Source organism: Rhinolophus sinicus, linkage group LG01, assembly GCF_036562045.2.
Source record: "Rhinolophus sinicus isolate RSC01 linkage group LG01, ASM3656204v1, whole genome shotgun sequence".
Lineage (NCBI taxonomy): Eukaryota > Metazoa > Chordata > Mammalia > Chiroptera > Rhinolophidae > Rhinolophus > Rhinolophus sinicus.
In genome coordinates, this window is record NC_133751.1 from 60,389,880 (window position 1) to 60,410,923 (window position 21,044).

The 21,044-nt window shown below is 45.5% G+C and overlaps 1 protein-coding gene across 1 annotated transcript in view; it reads left to right on the forward strand.

Moving 5' to 3' along the window:
* Positions 1-834: 834 nt before the first annotated feature.
* The window catches only part of MYLK (myosin light chain kinase), a 241,530-nt gene continuing 221,320 nt past the window's right edge, over positions 835-21,044 (forward strand). Inside the window, exon 1 of the mRNA XM_019738977.2 lies at positions 835-1,093. The gene's annotated coding sequence lies outside the window, so the exon portion shown is untranslated. The remainder of the gene's footprint in view (positions 1,094-21,044) is intronic.

Below are 21,044 nucleotides of genomic sequence, written 5' to 3' on the forward strand. Positions count from 1 at the left end.
TCTAAACCCTCCAGAGACTATCTCTAATCTTAGGGGTTCTCGCTTTGCCTTCTATAACCTCTTCGACCCTTCTCCCTGCTTCTTGCTTCTGATTGCCTTGATCTGATTGCCTCTCAGCTAAGTAGACGTATATCATACTTGCATAACGTTTATAGTAAGAATGTTAGGCACTGTCCTATATCTCACTGAAACCACATTCCTATTAGGCACTTAGATTTCCCCATTTTAGAGATAAGAAAACTGAGTAAGAGATCGTAAGTAACTTGCCCAAAGTTTTGCAGCTAGAAAGTAAGGGGTGGTGTTCTCACCTCCAGAGCCGCATTTCTAAGGACTATGTCATCCTGCCTATACAATTTCGTTATTTCTTCATTTACTGAAAATTGCACGTTAATCTGTTAATAATTAGGTTTTTCAGGATACTCTGTCCAAAAAAAAAAAAAAAATTGTAGTCATTTGGGGGATGTACTCGATTATTGGTTGTTTTTGACAGCCACGTCAAAAAAAATTAATTTAAAAGTCTACAGAGTTTTCCCAGTTTGTGGTCTTGTTTTGTCCTGTATCGAATGGTCTTCCAGGGGAATATACAACAACAACAACAACAAAATCGAGAAAACACCCTGACCACCACCACCACCACCACCATCAGTCTGGTGTACGAGGAGGAGTTGGGGCGTTGCGGGGAAAGGAGGTGGATCCGCCTCGGGCGCCGGGTTCTGTTGGGGATTCTCCGCGCGGGACTCCGGGGAGGAGGCGGGTGGGCGTGGCGGGAAGGACCGCAGGTCCAGTCCCTGAGCGCTATGCAAATGACATGCAAATCAGCGCATGTGAGCCGGCGTCCTCAGTTTGAGTCCCGGCCGGGAGCGCTGCGCTCTCAGTCGTTCTTCACGCGCGTTCGCTCCTGACTCTCCCACTTGCTCGCTCTCGCTGGGCCGCTTATCCCCGTCCCACTCCGTCGGGCCCGGGACGCGCCTCACCGCTTCCTGGCACCGCCAGGTCGGCAGCCGGCGGCGGAGCGAGCCCGGCCCCCGCGCTCCCTCCGGGACGCTCCCTCCGAGCGCTGTGCCTCCGCTCCCGGGCCGCCTTCGCTGCGCGGGTGAGTGAGCCCGCCCGACGCTTTTGTCCCGGCGCGGCCCCTGGGAGTCACGCTGCGAAGGTGGGGGTCGGAGGTCGGGACCTCCCTTGGAAGCCTATCCTCACTCCTCTGTTGGAGAGGGGTTCCTACGTGCAGCAAGGAGTTGGGCCAGGGGGCGCGTGAGGGGACGACTCCAGGACTCCAGCAGCCCGGGTTTTCTTTGGGGAGGTGAGGTGCTTTGGGGACAGTGATGCGGGTGTGTCGCTTAGCGTCATCCGAGGTACGTGCCTTTGATTCGAGGGGTGCGAATTGCCGCTAGCCCCCAAAGAAGAGAGGTGGGCTCTTCTTCCAGTTCCCCAACCCCTGGCAGAAGGACTCCGTGATGACGGGCGCGGGGGCGGGGTGCCACGTGAAGGTCCTCCCAGCCCAAAAGTGAGACCCGGAAGGTGGGGCAGCGAAGGCGGCCGCGAAGCCCCAGGCAAAGCTGGGGCGTCGGGCTCTCACTCCCTGCTCCTCATTCAGGCTCCTCGCCTGCTCTGCTTCCTTCGCTTCAACGGGGGTTCCATGGTTGAAGGACCCTAGTTTGCAGTCATTGCGGTTGATAAGTTTTGGATAAACTAGTCCCAGTGCTAGCTGTCCGTGGTGGAGGTAGAACTCCTCCCCAGAACTTGTGCTGCTGTCATCCCTCAAGAGCCAAAGGACTGGATGTAGGAGTGGTATTGTAGATGCGAAGAATGGCTGATGGGGAGAGGTTTTCTAGGACTGTTTTGGTTGGATGGGGGATGCACCCTCTGTATCATAACCTGAAGGAGAAAGAGCCCGCTCCTTTGAGGCCTGGAGGGCTTAAAAGTAGCTGTGAGATTCAGGGAGCTGGATGAGGGTGGGGGTACACCCGGGCTGTGGGCACAGTGCCAGCCCTCAGGCCACTGGTTTTCACCATTCTCTCCAAGTGCAAAGATCAGAGTGAGTGCCATGCCCCATCTCCCTAGCCTTCGGGAGCCTGCTCTAGAGCTGCCTCCCCCTTCCCAGCCGGGCTGTAGGTTCTTCCCTGTATGTTAAGGCAATCCTTTTGTCAAAATGCACAACTTGTGAATATATTATTTCCAAATGGGGGGCTTGAGGGGACATTTGGTGAACCCCTCACACGTCAAAGCCTGTGGAATCCACAATGCAAGTCTCTGGGGGAAGTGGAGGTGCTTCTGGCAACCTTAGTGGGTTCTTAAAAGGCATTTCGGATGCTAGTAAAATAGTTCTTGTTTTTCTCATTTGCTTTTCCTCTTCCCTCCTATCTCTCTTATTTTCTCTTAAATTCTTAACCTCCTTTCCTCTGTGACCCTGCCCTGCACACTTTGGGACTGTGGAGGGTGACGCTGCTGGCCCCACAGTACCCTAGACCATCGTGGTGCCAGAGTGAGGTTGACTCTTTGTCTCCCACCACAGTGGGCCAAGGGCCTTAGCCAGAGCAGGTGGGAGCCTGGGCACTTGGTCCCGGGTGGGGAGTGTCTGGGTCTGGATTGGGTAGAGGGCATTCTGGGGACTTGCACAGGCCTTTTCATCCGGATGTGCATGTCGTTCCCCTCATTCAATGACACAAAAGGACGCTGGTCCTCCCACCGCTAGGCGTGAGCTTGGAGAACCATCCGCAGTGGTGAAGGATTTGTGTGTTTAGTTTCTTTTGTGCATGGCCTGCTAGCTGAGGAGCAGGGCAGCTGGGACACTGGAGTCATTTTCTTTGTATGAAATTTGCTGACCCTCTCATCATGAGACTTTACCCAGGGGCCAGATCTTGGGGGACATATACAGAGCAGACGAGGCCCTTGGGAAGTTCCTGGTCTAATTAGTCAGGCCAGGGGGACCCACCCGCTGCCTGGACCTTGGACAGACAGGTGCAGTCACTACAGGGCAGGGGGCCCCCGGCTGGCAGTTGCAGGGGAGTCTGCTGGGAAGGCTTGTCAGGAAAGGAGGTGGCCCCAGATGGTGCTGAAGGGAGAGGAGCCCCTTCAGCAGTGCCAAAGGTGAGGGAGGGGTCTTGATCCTGGCTGGGGAGGTCTTCGCCAGCCTCAGAAGAATAGATTGTGAATGCTCTGGAGTCACCATGTCCTCACTGCCTACAGGAATGACCCGTATTTTCCCCCAAAATATGAGTCTAGAGTCTTTGAAACAGAACTAGTTGGTTTATTGGCTCTTTGTGTTTAAAGAGGGTCAGGAGGTGGCAATCTGAGAATGCAGCCCTGTCTGGGGGTAAGGGTTCAGAGACCCCATGAACACGTGGAGTCTTATTTAGTATTTTTCTGAGAACAACATTTCTTGGTATTCTGGAAATATACACTAAGGCCACTTGAAAGCCCAGCTGCCCTTCTCCCAGTTCAAACCAGCACACAGGTTGGAAAATTGTTCATTCTTAAAAGTTTCCAGTTCTTTCCTTTCTGTAAATGTAGTGACATTATAAAACAACCTTTAGACAGTAATCTTACTGAACAGAAGACATTGTCTTTGCCCAGTTTGACTATTGAGTCATTTTCCTCTGACTAACAGAAGGTGTACCCAGAGAACCTGAGGAAGGACCATTCCCATGGAAAACAAACAGGTGGCCGCGGCTTGCAGGTGGGCTCAGAATCAAGGAACCACCCAGCCAGTAAGCCAGAGTGAGGACATCACAGATGTCACTGGGATGGTCTCTGTGCCCTGTGACTTCGGTCCTTTCCCTTTACTCTACCTTCGTGCCCCACAGGCACAGAAAGATGAATGTGCTGGCCTGGGGTCTGCTGGAGCCATGCCCTTCTTCCACCTGTGCCATTCCACAGATGAATTTTCTGTCTCATTATTGAGTTTTGGTTTCATGCTTTTTCGTTTTAAGCCAAAAGGTTGAGCAAATGCAGTTTTCCTTACCATCTCAAGTGGGTGGACCTTGGTGCTTGACAGTAGACCAACAGATGCATCCCTCCTGCCTTGCTGTATCACCTGGTGTACCCGGGCTGCAGCCCTTGCTAAATGGACAGTGGCAGCCAGCCCAGTGGGGCTGAGGCAGGAGGAGGGCCAGTAAGACTTGCTCCCTGTTTATAGCTGGTGGCATGGGGATAAGGCTGGATTTCCAGATGCTCACTCCACCTTCTTTTCATTGCCCTCCTGCTCAGTGTCTAAGAGTGAATGCTCACAATGGGCACCCCACTAGGGAGCTGTGGGAATTTTCCATGTAGATCCAGCTTCTGGAATTTCCCATTGTCCCCATCCCCCACGGTTGGTACTTCTGTCCCCCTTTCTCTTCTCCCCTTTTCTCTTGGGTTCTGAGTACAGAGCGCTCTGGAGACAAAGGAAAAAGGATGAGGAGAGGATTTCCTTTTCTTTCAGATCTGCTTCTTGATTCCCCACCCCCGCCCGGCTCTGGGCGCCAGATCTGTTGCTAATTTGTTAATGTGGGACTTCACGAGTTATTTCTCATAATCTTGTGGGAACCAAACCCCTACGGTTTTGAGTTGTCATAGTTGAGGATGCTGTTTATTTTTTGTTTTCAGAGATTGAGGTTTCTAGTAGAGAGTAGCTCTCCTTCAGATTTCTGGCAGGAGGAAGCGGCACGAGGGTGGAATGTGGTCTTTGGTGTTCAACTTGGGTTCAGAGCCATCCCGGTCACTGATTGGCTAGATGTTCATAGGCATGTTTTTAACCTCTCTGAGTGACTTCAGTTTCCTGACCTGACAATGAGGGTGGTTATAAAAATTAAATGAATATGCAAATATAAAGAGACACAAAAGAAGGGATCACTATTACCTTACACACCAAGTAATGTTCTCTGTGCTTATGGAATGACCTATCCATCAGCCGGCAAACATTAATTACGGACCTGCTCTCCGTGTAGCCCTGTGGAGGATTGTGAAACAAAGGCAGTAAGCTCAAGAGACTCGAAGTCTATATGGGGAAACCGCTAACACATGAAGTCATTAGAAAACAGGGCCAAGTTCTGTGGTACAGACTCAATTAGGGGACTGATGGGTGGCAAGAAATTCAGGGGCTGGAGTGGTGAGGAAAGGCCTCAGAGATGAGGAGGTCCCTGAAGGGAGGGGGCACTGGCAGGAGAGAGGAAGGCGGGAGCCCTTGGCTCCCGTGTTCAGAACTCTTACCTCTTCCTTTGTTGGAACGTTTGACCTGGTGGCGAGCTCTCAACCACGGAGGCCTGCTTGTCCTGAGATTATTTGGGGGGTGGTTTTCATTCCGGCTCGTTTTCCCTCTGCTGCCTAGGCTATTCCTGGAACAATTTTGTTTTGACTTTATACTGGATCAAAAAGAATGAGAAGCAAATCTGCAGCAAGCATGAAAGCCCAGGCCCATGGAAGACTTTTGGGCTCCCAGAGCTTTTTGTTCTTCCCTCATGCTTCATTTATTGTAGCTCATTTCCTGGTTCTGGAATGGCAGGCGTTCGGGCTGCAGGAAACCAGTCCACCTGACACCTGCATTATACTGAGGTGGAAACCAGGTCTACGAGGCCAAATGATTAGGGGCAGAACTGGAAACAGCCAGAATTCTTTTCACCCCACCCTGATAGAGGATGGTGATGGGGCTGGAAGGCCTGACCTGGGCCAGAGGAATGGAAGCACATTGGTTCCATCACACGTTCCACCTGGTTCTCCAGAGCCCCTGAAGTTTGTCCTCTTTAGTCTAACGGTTCATGGGCAGCAGGGGTGAATATTTCTGTGTCTGGCCTGACTCTGTGATCACTGCCGTTGTCTGACTCCAGGTACCTTGCATCTGTCCATACAAATTCCACCGACCTTGAAGTCCTAGCCTCTGTCCCACTTAATATCCAGACTTACGGTCTGTGGCAGACACTGTATTCGGGGTCTGCCTTGACTCTGGAATGCACCATCCTTCTCAGGGATTCTCACCCTCATGAACAGTTCGAGGTCCTGGCCGTCTCCACTGACCTGGCAGGAGCGCCCTTCTCCTTTTCTAGGACTAGGCTAGATGGAGTGTCCTCTGAGGCTGTGTGAAAACCCAGGAAGAGGCCATGGTTTGCAGTCAGGTGTCGGTGGGTGCCTCTGTAAGTGGAGAGAGGAGCCACATCTCTACCTACCTGAGGAGGCTGTGGGCAGATGAACAAGTGCTCGCCCACCTTAGTCGTAAGGCGTGGTGTCCCACTAGGCCACGAGCTCCCGAGGGCAAAGGCCATGGTTCTTTTCTGTGTCCTTACCCTTAGCTCAGTGCCTGACACACCGCAGGTGCTCAGACATGGGGGTCAAAGGACTGGCTAATGGGGTGAATGGAAGTGCTCCACAGAAGATTCTAAGGGTTTTCCCATCTGCTGTTCCGTAAGAAGGTGCTTTCCACTCATCTGTTGCACTTCTCCAATTGTCTTCTTTATGCTTAGGTGTAACCATTCTAATTTTCCTCCTGAACTTGATGCATTTCCTGCTAGTTACTACGCCTGTTCACACAATGTGCCCAAAACGGACCTATTCCTACCCTTCGCCATTATCTAAGTTAAGTTCCCATTTGCTATTTTTGTATTACTATAGCATCAATAGCGTGATCATTTTTCACAGTCACGTGGTTGCTAACCTCGTGGAAATGAGCATATTAATGAGGAGGCAGCAGGTTGTCTCAGAGTGCGTCTGGAGGACCTTAGTCCTTGCCCTAGAACTTGCCTCTTATTATGACCAGAAGCTGCTGTCTTTGCAGTGGGGCCTCCTGGTGGGCATAATACAATTAACGCAATGGCTACCGATTTTCCCCTTCCTGTTTCAACCAGTGGTGTGGTAGGGAGTTCTCAGGCTTTCTGTAGTGATTGGGCAGCCGCCTAGGAAAGCAGCTGGTGGTAGATAACCACAGCTGCTCAGCGCCTCCTCTTTCTGTGGGCGTTCTGGTTACTCCAGACGGGGAAAACCTTGGCTGTACGTTCTTATTGCTGTGGCTCCTGACCAGGCCTTTGCTGGCACACCCTGAACTATTAACGGTGGCCTCTCCATGGCACAGATACATTTTTATACCTGATTGCTTTGTTCATCGTAAAGCACAATCTAACAGTGTCACTCCACCTTCAGAAACCTGCAGTGGCTCCCTGTTTCTCACAGGAAACCCAAGGGCCTCCATAATCTGACCTCCAAACCAACAAGACTTGTTCATTTCTTGTCCATGAACCCAACTTACACTCTCCTGTCTCTGCCTTTGACGATGAGTTTATCCTTTCATGGAATAGTGTTTACTTGTTTCTTTGACTGGCAAGTCCTTCTATCCTTAAAAGATTTGTTCAGCAGATGAATTAAATTCCTAATGCCTGTCAGGCACTGTCCCATAAGGGAGGCTGCCTTCATCCTCCTCAGCTTCAAGTTCTCTTCCTCATTTGAATGTCTGTAGCAATTAGTCCCTGTAAAATTCTTTGGATGGTGGTGAGTCATGTATTATTATGGAATGTTTATATCTTTTGTTTAGTTGGTTTTTTGTTTTTTTCATGTTGAAATTTTTATATCTACAACTATGTTGAAAAAACTTCAAGGGCAGGATATACCTAATGCTTTTATTTCCTCATAGCAATGGTTCCAAAACCCAAAACTAGCTGATAACAAAACCCCTTTGGGAGCCTTTTCGCAAAATAATCCATGCCTCCCCAGCACCTGGGAGGGCTCAGGGAATTTTTATTTTTACAAAGCTCCCCAGGTGTTTCCAATGTCAGCCAGATTTTGGAATTCTTGGTTGCTTTTTCACTAATTATTTGTTTGATTTGTATATTAGGAAGAATTATTCAAAATTAACAGAAAACAATTCGGGCTAGCAGAAGAGAATAAAAGGTAATAGTTGTATAGTAACAGGAGATGGATTCCAAGTTCCCATAGGTTAATATACACAATTTTAGAAACATTTCTAAATTATATGTTTTTATACATAAAATTGTATACCACCTTCTTCATTATTATCAGAATCAAAATATTACCCTTCTGAACTGTGTTTGTCTGTCAGAGTTGCACATGATTTCAAGATGAAATGCTGTTTTTCATAATCTGTGTTCGTGATTTTTGAATTCCTTGAATTCATCCTTAAATTCCTGGGATAAACTTGGTCATGATGTGTAGTTTAAAAAGAACTTGGTCATGATGTGTAGTTCTGGCTTTGATTTTCTAATAGTTCATTGGTTTTTTTTGTTTTGTTTTTTCATTTATGGTCATGAGTGATATTAAACTATTAATTACCTTTCTTTCCTTGGCCAGTTTTGTATGTGCCCACGATTTTGACATGTTTAGCACCTTCAGTATTGACAGAATAATTGAGAGGAATATTAAAGTATATCAGAGTTTTAGCTACATTTCCTTTAGGTTAAACTTAATAGTTTTATGTTTGTTTGTTTTCTGTAAGTAAATAGTATTGCTGAAAGTTAAATATCTTCTGAAAGTTAACTGAAGAATTTAAAAAAAATTATTGTTCAGTATCCAACGATGATCTGTTGCACATAAATCAATCACACCTGCTTTTCCTAGCTTTGAAGCATCTGTGCTTTATTCTGATACATTTGGCCGTTTCTCCTGCCTTTTGAGTCCATTTCTCGTTAAGTGGTAGGCACTGTTCTGGTACACAAGTTTTCATTCAGTGCTGCATCATAATGGAATCTTTTTTAAGACATTTTTTTTTAAATTGAAGTATAATTTACATACAAAAAATGCACTCATGTTAGTGTATAATTCTGAGTTTTGAGAAACATATATAGTCATACAAGCACCGTTACAATCAAGATGCAGAACAATTCCATCACCCCCACAAAATTGCCTTGTGCACTTTTGTAGTCAACTCTTCCACCGGCTGAAGACCCTGGGAACCACTGACCTGTTTTCTGTTCCTATGATTTTGCCTTTTTCAGAATGCCACATACATGGCATCATACGTAGGTAGCCTTTTTAGTTTGCCCTCTTTCACTTAGCACAGCGTGCTTGACATTCACCTATGTTGTTGGTACCTCAGTAGTGGGTCGTCCCCTTTTGTGGCTGAGTCGTATTTCTTTGTGTGGATGAGTCGTATATCTTTGTGTGGATGTATCACAATATGTTTATTCACCAATTGAAGGACATTTGGGCGGTTTCTAGTTTGGAGTAATAATGAAAAATTCACTATAAATATAACCGTACAGGATTTTATGTGAACATCTTATTTCACTTGGGTAAATACCTAGGATAGTGGGGTTGCTGGGGGGTATGGTAAGTGTAAAATGCCAAACTGTTTTCCAAAGTGGCTGTATCATTGTGCATTCCCACTAGCATTATATGAGGGTTATAATTTTCACATCCTGTTGGCACTAAAGAGATTTTTAAATTTTAGGTATCCTAATAGGTATAGTTTTATCATTGTGGTTTACATTTGTATTCTAATAATGACTAATGATGTTGAGCGTCTTTGTTATTTGGCTTATTTGTAATCCATGTGTTGTCTTTGGTGAAGTATCTTTAAGTCTTTTGCCTCGGTTTTATTGGGTTATTTCCTTATGATTGACATTTGAGATACAATTCTTTTTATATTCTGGACACGAGTCCTTTATGGGGTACATGTTTAGCAAATATTTTCTCACTATTGTCTTTTCATTCTCTTAAAATGTCTATTATTGCAGAGCAGAAGTTTTTAATTTTCATGAGGTCCAATTTATCAGTTTTTAAAAATATATTCTTTTGGTGTTCTAGCTAAGGAAATGTTTACTTAATATGAGGTCATTAAGATTTTCTTCAATACTTCCTTTGCGATGTTTTATAGTTTTAGATTTTATATTTCGGTCTGATCCCTTTTGAGTTATTTTTTATACATGGTGCAAGGTATAGAGATTCTTTTTGCATATAGATGTCTAATTATTCTAGCACTACAGTGAAAAGGCCATCCTTCCCCTATTGAATTGTGTTTGTATCTCTGTTAAAAATCAACTGAGCATATTTGCGTGGGTATGTTTCTGATTATTCTGTTTCATTGGCTTATGTAGTTATTCTTTCAGCAATACCACGCTGTCTTTATTATAGCTTTATTGTAAGTTTCAAAATCAGGTAATATGAGTTCTTTAACTTAGTTCTTCCTTTTCAGAATTGTTTTTGGTTATTCTAGATCTTTGCCTTTCACATGTATTTCAGAAACATCTTATTGTTTTCTACATAAAATCCTGCTGGCAGTTTGATTGATACTGTATTGAATCTATAGATCAGTTTGGGGAGAATTGACATCTTAACAATATTGGGTCTTCTAATACATACATAAGCTGTATCTCTCCATTTACTTAGATCTTCTTTTTTTTAATCAATATTTTATAGTTTTTAGCATAAAATATTGAACATATTTTGCTAGACTTATAGATATGTGTTTCATATTTTTGGTGCAACTTTAAATGGTACTTTTAGTAAAATTCTGTTTTCCAGTTGTTCATTGCTAGTATATATAAGTTTTTTTAATAGATTTTTAAAAAAATATAAATCAGAGAATAAAGTGATTTATTAAATATATTAAAATATAAATCATTTATATTAAAATATAAATCAGAGAATAAAGTGGGTGGCTTATAAACAACAGAATTTATTGCTTCAGTTCTGCAGGCTGAGAAGTCCAAGATCAAGGTGCCAACATACTCACGTTTTGGTGCGAGCCCTCTTCCTGGTTCATAGCCAGCACCTTCTCACTGTGTTCTCACATGGTGGAAGATGGTTAGAGATCTCCCTGGAGTCTCTTTTACGTGGTGCTAAGCTCATTCACGAGGGCTCCACCCTTATGACTTAAGCACTGTCCAAAGGTCCCACCTCCTAATTCCATTATCTTTGGGGCTTAGGATTTCAACATACGAATTTGGGGAGGACACAAACACTCAGACCATAGCAGCCCGATAGTAAATATTTCAGGCTTTGTAGATTATGTAAGTCTCTCTTCAACTCTCTACTTGACTCTCATAAAGTCTCTACTCAGTGACTCAACTCTGGCATAGTAGCATGATGGCAACCGTGGACAATACATAAATGAATAGATGTCTCTGTGTTCCAGTAACTATTATTTACAAAACAGACTGCATAGTTTGCCGACCCCTGCTGTAGTTTGTTGATAAGATAAATTACATTAATTGATTTTTGAATGTTGAACCAGCCTTACATTCCAGGAATAAACTTCAATTGGTCATGATATATTATTCATCTTTTTATATATTGCTAGATTCAATTTGCTAACATTTTGTTGTATGCTCATGAAGGATATTGGTCTCTGTTCTCGTAATGTCTTTGTCGGATTCTGGTGTCAGAGTATTGGTTGCCTCATAAAATGAGTTAGGAAGTATTCCTTTCCCTTCTATTTTCTGGAAGAGTTTTATAAGATTGTCATTTATCCCTTAAATTTTTGTTAGACCTTGCGAGTGAAGCCATTTGAACATGGAGTTTTTGTATTTTTGTAGGATGGGTTTTAACTACAAATTAAATTCTTTAGTAAATATAGGGCTATTCAGGTTGTTTTTTTCTTGATTGATTTTTGATAGTCTGTGTTTTTTGGATAATTTATTTCATCTAACATGTAGAATTAATGACCAAATATTATTTATAATATTTACTTGTTATCCTTTTAATGTCTTCAGGGATTGTAGTGATGTCTCCTCTTTTATTCCTGATATTTATAGTTTATATCTTTTTTGCTCTCTGTCAGTCTGGCTAGAGGTTTGTCAATGGTATTGATGTTTTCAAAGACCAGCTTTTGGTTTTATTGATTTTTCTCTGTTATTTTTCTGTTTTCAATTCCATTGGTTTCTTCTTTCTTCTTTGTTATTTTTCTTCTGCTTGTTTGGCTTAATTGTCTTTATTCGCCTAGTTTGTTAAAGTGCAAGCTTAGGTCATTGATTTGAGACTTCCAGGGTTCTCCTTTGCTGGGACAGTTGGGTTGGGAAAGGGAACATGGGAAGGTAGAACCAGTGTTTTTACCTCCAAGCGTTTATTATGAAAGCTCTGGTAAAAGCTTGCGCCCGATTCTTCCAGAGAGCCCTGAGGCTTTAGTTCTTGGAATGGGACCAGTGGGAGGGAGGAGCAGATGTCACACCTTGGATGTCACACCTTGGACTGCTTTTCTCGTGGAAGGCAGAGCTGGGTCTTCTAGTCCTGATAGCCTAGCATCCTAATGTTCATCTGCCTCCCAACCTGGTCTGTAGAACAGAGAATAGAGGGGTTGGAGTTGCTGCAGTTTTATGGGTGAAAGGGCTCTCTCCTAATAGTTTAGAGCAAGGGTAGGCAAATTTTTTCTGAAAAGAGGCGATAGTAAATATGTTCAACTTTGCAGGCTATCCCACCTCTGTTAAAAGTATTCAACTCTACCACTATAGCATAAAAGCAGCCACAGATAGTATGTAAATGAACGGGCAGGCTGTGTTTCAATAAAACTATTTACAAAATAGACAATAGGCTGGATTTGGCTATAGTTTCCCCAGTCTTGCTTTGGTCTGTTAATACGGTGAATTACATTGATTAATTTTCAGATGTTGAACCAACCTTGCAATCCCTAGATAAACTCCACTTAGTTTATAGAGTATCTGGTCTGTACCTGGCCCTGTCTTTGCACCTTAGCTTGTGTTGTCACCAAGCTGTGAGCTTCTCAGGAGCAGGGACACAATGGTACCACCTCATATCTCCCATCAGGCATATAGTGGATGGTTGGTAAACATTTGTGCTGGATGGAAACAACTGTACATGCTCATGGTGCCTCTGCTAAATTCCCTTTATGGTCCCTTTAAGGGCCCAGAGGAGTGGGGGTTGTGTGGCAGAGTTGGGCTCAAAGGCTGTCACTGCACGCGCAGGCTGATCTGTCATTTTGGAGACTATTTTGGAAACATGACTTAAGTTTGGTCTGTGGGGTGCTGCTTTCTAATTACTCTCTCCTTTTCCTGAGCATTGTGGTTGGCACAGTGGTCGCCAGGCCCAGGAACTCAGGCATCCAGATGCCAGCCCAGCGCTGGGCTTCTGAAAGGGCTATGGCCTCCTCCTACAGAGGGGTGTGCCTGTGTGCGGGAGCAGTGCCGCAGGATGGGCCGCGCCTGGCTGGGTCCTGAAAGTGAGCGCCCTTGACCTTCATGTCTGTGGTCAGCTTCGTGTTGAGCACTTAGTGCCACGGCGACTTGGTGCGCCAGACAGGTTTTGTACGGGCAGATTGCAGAGTCCGTCTCGGCTCCTTTTCCTCAGTGACTGGGGGAACTGGATGCGTAGTTAGTTGATGGGAAGTGTCTGGGCTTTGTGGCTAACAGACCTGGGTTTGAATCTCTGCTCAACAACTTATTAGATGGGTGATCATAGGAAATTATTTAACTACAGTGGTACCTCGGTTTTCGAACATAATCCGTTCTGGAAGACCGTTCGAGTTCTGAAACGTTCGAAAACCGAGGCTCGGTTTCCCCATAGAAAGTAATGCACAATGGATTAAGCCGTTCCAGACCTTTAAAATCAACCCCTAAAACTGCAAATTTAGCATGAATTTTACTATCTCATGATACCATAGATCCATAAAATTTACGGCGTCCGTAAACCAAAATGTTTGTCAACGGAGACGTTCGAAAACCGAGGTACCTCTGTGCTCTGAATTTCTGTGCCTCATTTCTAAAATGGAGATTTGTACAACCTCCCAGCATGTGAGGGTTACATTCACACCACACTCTCCTGGCTGCGGAGATGAGAAGGGACTTGGAAGGATACAAAGCAGGGAGTGTTGGGCAAGTCAATAGAGACTTGTTAAACAAATGGCAAACATGATAGGAAAATCCATTTGAAGACGAGGGTGCAGAGAGGTGGCATTGGTCACTTTCTCCCCCGTTATTTCTGGACTAAAAAGTGTGGAGGGTGACTCAAGGGCTGAGTCTCTCATTTTGCTCTGGAGCAAGGAGGGGCCACTGCCAGGTCTGGGTGATGCCTTGGGTGGGCCCTGTGGTCTTTCGTTATCCAGCCTGGTTCACCAGGATGGGACGGGGTCCTGGGGTTGTACCAGACCCTGTTTAGTGGAACCAATTGCATAATTGCTTGGAATTTTATGGTGCCAGGCCCCTAGGACCTGGTGGTAACAATAACCCTCCTTTTTACATGTATAGGCCCTCGCTGTTGGCAGAATATGTTTATGCCGTGCTTACATCCACCCAGGGAGAGAAGGGGGAGGAAAGCCCCCTCCAAATGCCATCAGAATGCTCCCAGCTCCTTGTGCGCTAGAGGGGGCTCTGCTGTCCTCTTGCCAACGTTCCAAATAGACCCCTGGGTGCGGCCGTTATGGGACGAAGCCCCTGCCTTTCTTGCGGAAAGTCAATGAGTTGAGGAAAGTGCTGCTTCCAGGCCCACCCTGCCCACCCTCTGGAGACGTCAGACCAGGCTTTTACTAGAGAGCTCAGAAACTTGTGGAAGATCAAGAATTAGATAAAATTCCAATTTTGTCACCCTGAGATGATTTTATGCTATTATATCGACCCTAAAACAACATTAAAACACAGATCTGCTTGTAACACCCCTGGTTACAGAATCATGTGGATGCTCTACTCCATAAAAGATAAAATTCTAGCTGTTTCCGCTTGGCATGCCACATAGGCTGCAGTCCAACTCTGGCCACCTGAGATGTTCAGACCTATTGGTGAGTGGCTGTAAGTACTTTTCATTTAGTTAATGCTTTAGTCTTAATGTTGTCACACATTTTGCATTTCATCTTTGTCAGGCTTATGACGTTATTCTTGTGCCCATTTTACAGTTGATGCCTAAGGCTTAGGGAAGTTACGAAGGGCCCACACAGTTTAATGTGGCCACAGTAGCATCACTACTCTAAACACAGGCATAAGATAGAGGTCACTTGCCACTTCCTAGCTGTGACCTTGAACAGGTTTCTTTATCCCTAAAACAGGGGTAGTACAGCTATGTCTTAGGTTTTTGCGAGGGTGAAACAAGACAATCCACGCGAAGCACGTGGCGTAGTGCCTGCCATATACAGTTATACAGTAGTGCGGGATCAGCACATGGTAGGTATTCCTATGATGCGCTCTTCTAAGGGTTCCACAACTCATGTTTCCAGTTTTTATTTCACTGTTGTGAGTCACACTGCTATATTATCTTTGTCCAAATGGTTTGTTTTTTCTGTTGTGTCATTTCCTTGGATTACATTCCAAGAACAGCATTAACTAGGTTGAAAGGTATGATCCTCTGGTTTTTTGTTTTTTTTTTGCTTTCGTTTCATATTGCCAAATAGCCTTTTAGTGTGATGATTCCCATTTAACAGGCCGCTACTAGACCCATGAGAGTGACCCGTCTCTGTGGGTGGTACTTCCCCGGGACCTCTCAGCCCCTTCTAGGGCCCGTCAGTCATTCTTAATGAGGATGAGAAGACCAACACATCCTGGACTGGTTGGAGCCAAACCTTATGAAATAGGTTGTGCCTGCAGCGAGACACAGGCCAAGGTGGTCAGCAGATTGTACGGGCAACACCCGGAACGGCTGGCCTCTCACCTGCTTTCTGCAGGGCTCTGTGGGCGGTCTTCGCCCGTGCGCTGTAGCGGATATGGACAGACATGGAGGAGGGGGGCAGGGGAGGCCGGAGCTGCTTCTCAGCACTGGGTTGGCAGAGAGAAGGGCTGTGTATGGGGAGCCCGGGGGGCTCCAGACGTTTTATAGACGTGGGTGTTCTAGTTTCTTAGGGTGGCTGCGACTAAACTCCCACAGCCTGGCTGGCTTAAAAGAGCAGAAATTTATTTTCTCACAGTTCTGGAGGCTCAAGGTCCAAATCAACGTGTCAGCAGGGCCATGCTCCCTCTGAAGGCTCCAAGGCAGAATCCTTCCTTCTCTCTTTAGTTTCTGATGGTTTCCTGGCAATCCTTGGTGTCCCTTGGCTGGTAAATGCATCACTCCAATTCCTGCCCCCGTCTTCATACGGCCTTCTCTCTTCTGTGTCTGCGTACGTTCACATGGTATTCCCTCTGTGGATGTGTCCACAGTTTCCTCCTCTTGCCCGGACACCAGTCATTTGACTAGGACTCACCTTGCTGCAGTATGACCTCATCTTAACTTGCAAAGACCCTGTTTCCAAATAAGGTCATCGTCACAGGTTAGGGGGTGTTAGGACTTCACCATGAATCTTTGGAGGACACGATTCAACCCACAGCAGAGGGGTTAAGAAGAGAACACGGGAAGTATCCATGTTCTGTGTCCCAGGCTGCATTGTGGAGGGGGTGTTGATGGAGAGGCCATGGGCAGTAGTAGTGCCGCTGGTGGGACGGCTGGCATCAGCCTAGGGTCAGTGCTGCGTCTATTCGTGGACTCCCCCACCCTGCCCACCCTGGGGAGGGGCCTGGGACTCTGTCTAGTGACAGATGTGGCACATCAGTTGCGTCTGGCTGGGGTGAGGCAGCCCGGGCAGAAAGAGCTTAGTAACTGAGGGAAAGGAAGCGGTGTCCCAGGAGCCCGTGGAGAGTGGGAAGAAGAGCGCAGGACTGACCTTGTTAAGTCAGGCAGGCTGCACACCATGGCTCTGCTGGAAGGTGACGGGTGAGGCTGGGTAGCTTCTGAGGGCTCTTCCTGCTCTCACATCACATGCTTCTGATTTGAGAGTTGACGTCTTAGAGACGCGCAGGTTCCTTGACTCTAAGGATTGTCATGAGCCTGTCTGGGTGATGAGGTGTGAGCAGCTGAGATGGGAAGGGCCCTGAGTTGGGGACAACCAGATGGGACCTGGTGTTTCCCATCCTAGACCTTTCCAATAGGACTTTTTTCAAGTCGCCTTCTCCATGAGGCCTTTCCTGGGCAGGCTGCCTAAAATTCCAACCCCACCCTGATATTCCATGTCCCAGCTTTAGTTTTTCTCCACATACTTAACCCCTATGCTACATGGTTTATATTCTCCGTTCTTGGATCACTTATTGTCTGTTTTCTCCACTAGATGGTAAGCTCCCGGAGGGCAGAGACTTCCATCCAGTACTAAAACAGTGACTGTCACATACTACGCACTCAATACGTATTTGTTGATTGTTGACTAAATGAAGACATAATAAGCTTGATAAGTGGGGTGAATTTTTTTAAAGGGACGTACCAGTTATAATCTTTAAAGGGGTGTCACTCGTTGCTGGCTCCAGGTCCCCAGCCTAGCCTACCCTGAGTACCACCTGCTTTTGAAGTCATTATCCCTGTTATCCACTGCTGGTAACAAAACACCCCCAAACTTAGTAGCATAAAACAATATTATTATGCTTGTCGTAATCATAACATACTGTTTATTATGCTTAGGAGTTCTGGGGGTCAGGAATTTGAACAGGACATGGGTGGGGAGGGCTGGCTTATGAAAACCTGAATGGCTTGGGTGACTCAAATGCTAGAAGCTGGAATCATTTGGAGCCTCCTCACTCACATGCTATCTAGGCTGAGGTGACTTACGGCTGGGCTCAGCTGGGACGCACGCAGCCAGTGTGTTCCGTGTGGCCTCTCCCTGTGGCTTGGGCTTCTTCACAGCAGGGGGCTGGGTTGTGCAAGGAGTGTCCCCAGAGGGAGCATTTGGAGAATGAGCATTCCAGGAGAGCCAGGTGGAACCTGTCGGGTCTATTAGTCCCTGACCTCAGAAGTCACAGAGGGTCACTTTCGCTGTGACAAGCAGTTAAAAGCTGGCCCCGATGCAAGGGAGAGGGAGCACAGATTCCCCTCTGCTTTGAGGGGAGGAGCGCCAAGGGCTTTGGGGCCTTGTTTTCAAACTGCTGCAGGGATCCTACAACGCACCCACCAGCCTCAATCTGGAGTGAAACGAGTGAAATGTTTGGTTCTGCCACCTTCAGATCAGGACTTACCCTGGTGAGGACTATGCTTCTCCCTCACTCTTTCACTCACTGAGTTTCTTCAGGGAGGGTTTTTACCTCTTTTGCGGCTCCTAGTAGATTATCTGGCACATAATAAATACTTAGCACGTAATAAATACTTAGCGAGTGAGACAGAGAGTGAGTGAATGAATGAACAAAGGGGGTAGGTGCGTTCTGCCCGGGCATAGCACTCTGAGAAGCTACAGGAGGCCTGGAAACTCATCTGTCAAGGCCGAAGTTTTCTGAACTATACCTCACTCTGTGTAAAGCATCAGTCACGGACCGAACTGCTGAGACCTGTGGCTTAGCCTCTGGCCGCCCAGGAGTAGGTGTCTGTGGAGGAGGCCACGATGCAGAGATGGGAGGTGTGTGTTGTGTTAGGGGATAAGCAGTAATCTGGTTTGACTGTAGCAAAGAGTTTCTGTATTTCCGTTGGGCAATGGTAGAAGAAGGATAAAAGGCAGAGGCCTCGCTGCAGGCGGAAAGCTTCGAGGTTATTAGTTAATGGAGAGTCATCAAATAATGCTGAGCAGCACAGTTCACGTAATAAAAGCTGTGGACTACGAAGCTTAACTTGGTAGTGACATTGAAGAAGGATTGGGGGGAGGGGAGCAGCAGTGAGAGGCAGGACAGAGATTCTGCAGTTCCCGTGTGAGACCAGGGCCTGGACCTGGCTGGAGATTGCAGGAGAGCCCGTGAGGGGAGGGATGTGAGTGATTGTGAAGTTAGTAGGTGTTGGAAACTATGTGAGTGGTGGCAGAAAAGCGAGTAAAAGACACAACAATCTTATATTGTAGGTACTGTTTTCTATAACTTTATTATGAAAAATGTCAAATACGCAGCAAAGCTGAAACAAATATACCTCGATACCCTCCACTAGGTTCTAAAATGAACATTTTACTGTGTTTGCTTTGTCACATACCTGTCCATCCCTCTATCATGCACCAGACCATCTTGTAACTGTGATATATTTCAAAGTAAGTTGTGGACGGTAGTGTATGCCCCCAAACACTTACGCATGCATACTGTTAATGAGAGTTCAATGGTTGCTTAGATTACTTTTACATTACTTTTCTTTTGAGGTAAAATTTACATACAGTGAAATGCACAAATCTTAAGTGTGCCCTTGTATGACTTTTGACAAACTCATGTGCCTGTGCAACCCAAGCCCCTTTCACGATTTGGACATTCCCAGCATCCCCAAAATTCCTCTATGTTCCTTCCTAATCGGTCTCTGTCCCCACTCACCAGAAGCAGCCACTGTTCTGATTTTAAAATCATCAACCCACTAAGCCTTTCCTAGAGATTCATCTAAATGGAATCATGCAGTACGTGTTCTTTGGTTTGAGGTTGCTTTCACTCGGTTCAATGTTTCTGAGATTCATCCATGTGGTTGCGTGTATCAGTAGTCGTTCCTTTTTATTTCTGAACAGTATTCCATAGTATGGCTGTACCACAGGTAGTTTCTCCATTCCTCTGTTGATGGACACTGGGCTGTTTCCAGTTTGGGGCTATTCTGAGTAACGCTGCTACGAATGTCCTTATGCAGGTCTTTTCTTTGGTAGACATGGGTTTTCATTACTCTTAGGTAAATACGTAGGAGTGGAATATCACCGGGTCATGGGCTAGGTCGAGGGTTAGTTTTATAAGAAACTGCCAAAGTGGTTGTACCATTTTTACACTTATACAAATAATGTGTTGGAGTCCAGTTGTTCTACATTCTCATTACCTTCTGGTTTTGTCAGTCTTTCTTAGACATTCTGGAGGATATGTGGCAGGATCCCAAGATGCTTGTAATTTACATTTCCCTAATGATTAATGATGATACTAAGTACTTTTTCACGTGCTTATTGACCTTTTATATATCTTTCTATAAGTGTCATTCAAATATTTTGCCCATTTAAAAATTGCGTTTTTCCTCTTTATTGTCGAGTTTTAGGAATTTTTATTTATCCTGAATACCACTTCTTTGTCAGATATGTGATTTGCAAATGTTTTTCCTAATTGTGACTTGCTTATTTATTTTCTTTATAGTGTCTTCTGATGAACAGAAGTTTTAAATTTGACAAGGTCTAGTTTATCATTTTCTTTGTAAGGCGATTTTTTGTTTACTGTGTCCTAAGAAACTTTTGCCGACTCCCATATTACAAAGCTCATCCTTTATGTTTTCTTCTAGCAACTGTATAGCTTTAGTTTTCTTGTTTAGATCTATCATTCACCTCAACTTAATTTTTGTGTATGATGTGAAGTGAGGGTCAAGATTCTTTTGTTCCCCTGGTAGATATTCAGTTGTTCCTGCCAGATTTGTTGCAAAAAAAAAGTGTTACTTTCTGTTAGGTACTGTTTTTATCCTCATTTTGCAGATGAAGAAACCGAGACAGAGCTGGATTAGGAACTTGTTCCTAGGTCCTACAGCTGGTAGAGACAGATCCAGGATTTGAACCCAGGGCCTGTATTTTTAAGCACCGTCCTCTGTTTCTTCTCATGCTGATGACTCTGACGCTTTTGGCCTGAGTACCAGGCAGCTCAGTGTGAAGCTGAGCTGCAGAGAAGTCATGAAGGGGGCTGAGTTCGTGAGCCTGTTGGATACCTGAGTGGGTACACGGGGAGAAGATAGAAAAAGGAAGGAAGAACAAGTAGGGAGGAGGGTGCTAAGCAAAAGAGGAGGGAGGCAGAGGGTGCTGAAAGGGGACATTATTAAACCCAATGTGAACTGTGACCTTTTGTTTAGTGTCAGGGGATTGGTACCGTGTCACATCAGCCCTGGTCCAGAAGAGCCCGTGGAATAGGCAAGATCCAGTTAGTGTAGATCTTTTCAGTCGAGGTGGTAAGGTTGACATGAGCAAGAGTCATAAAGCGAGAAAAGAGAAATAGATTCAGTGGGGCAGGAAGGGTCAGCAAGCATCGCGATGAGAGTGCCTGCTCTGTGTCAAATAAACCTGGCTTGTGGCCCACCTCCCAGACCTGCTGCTCACTGGCGTGAGCTCAAGCACGGTACTTTGTTTCTGTGCCTCAGTTTCATCATCTGTAAAATGAAGACAACACCAACCTCACTGAATTAAATAAGACAATGGATTTAAGTCACTTTACACAGTATCTGACACATACTAAATAAAAACTCTATAAATGGCATGTTGGTAACTTCTTTGAAGATTCGGTATTTTAGGAATGTGGTTAGTACCTGGAATATCGTAGGCCCTTAGGGAAGCTTGC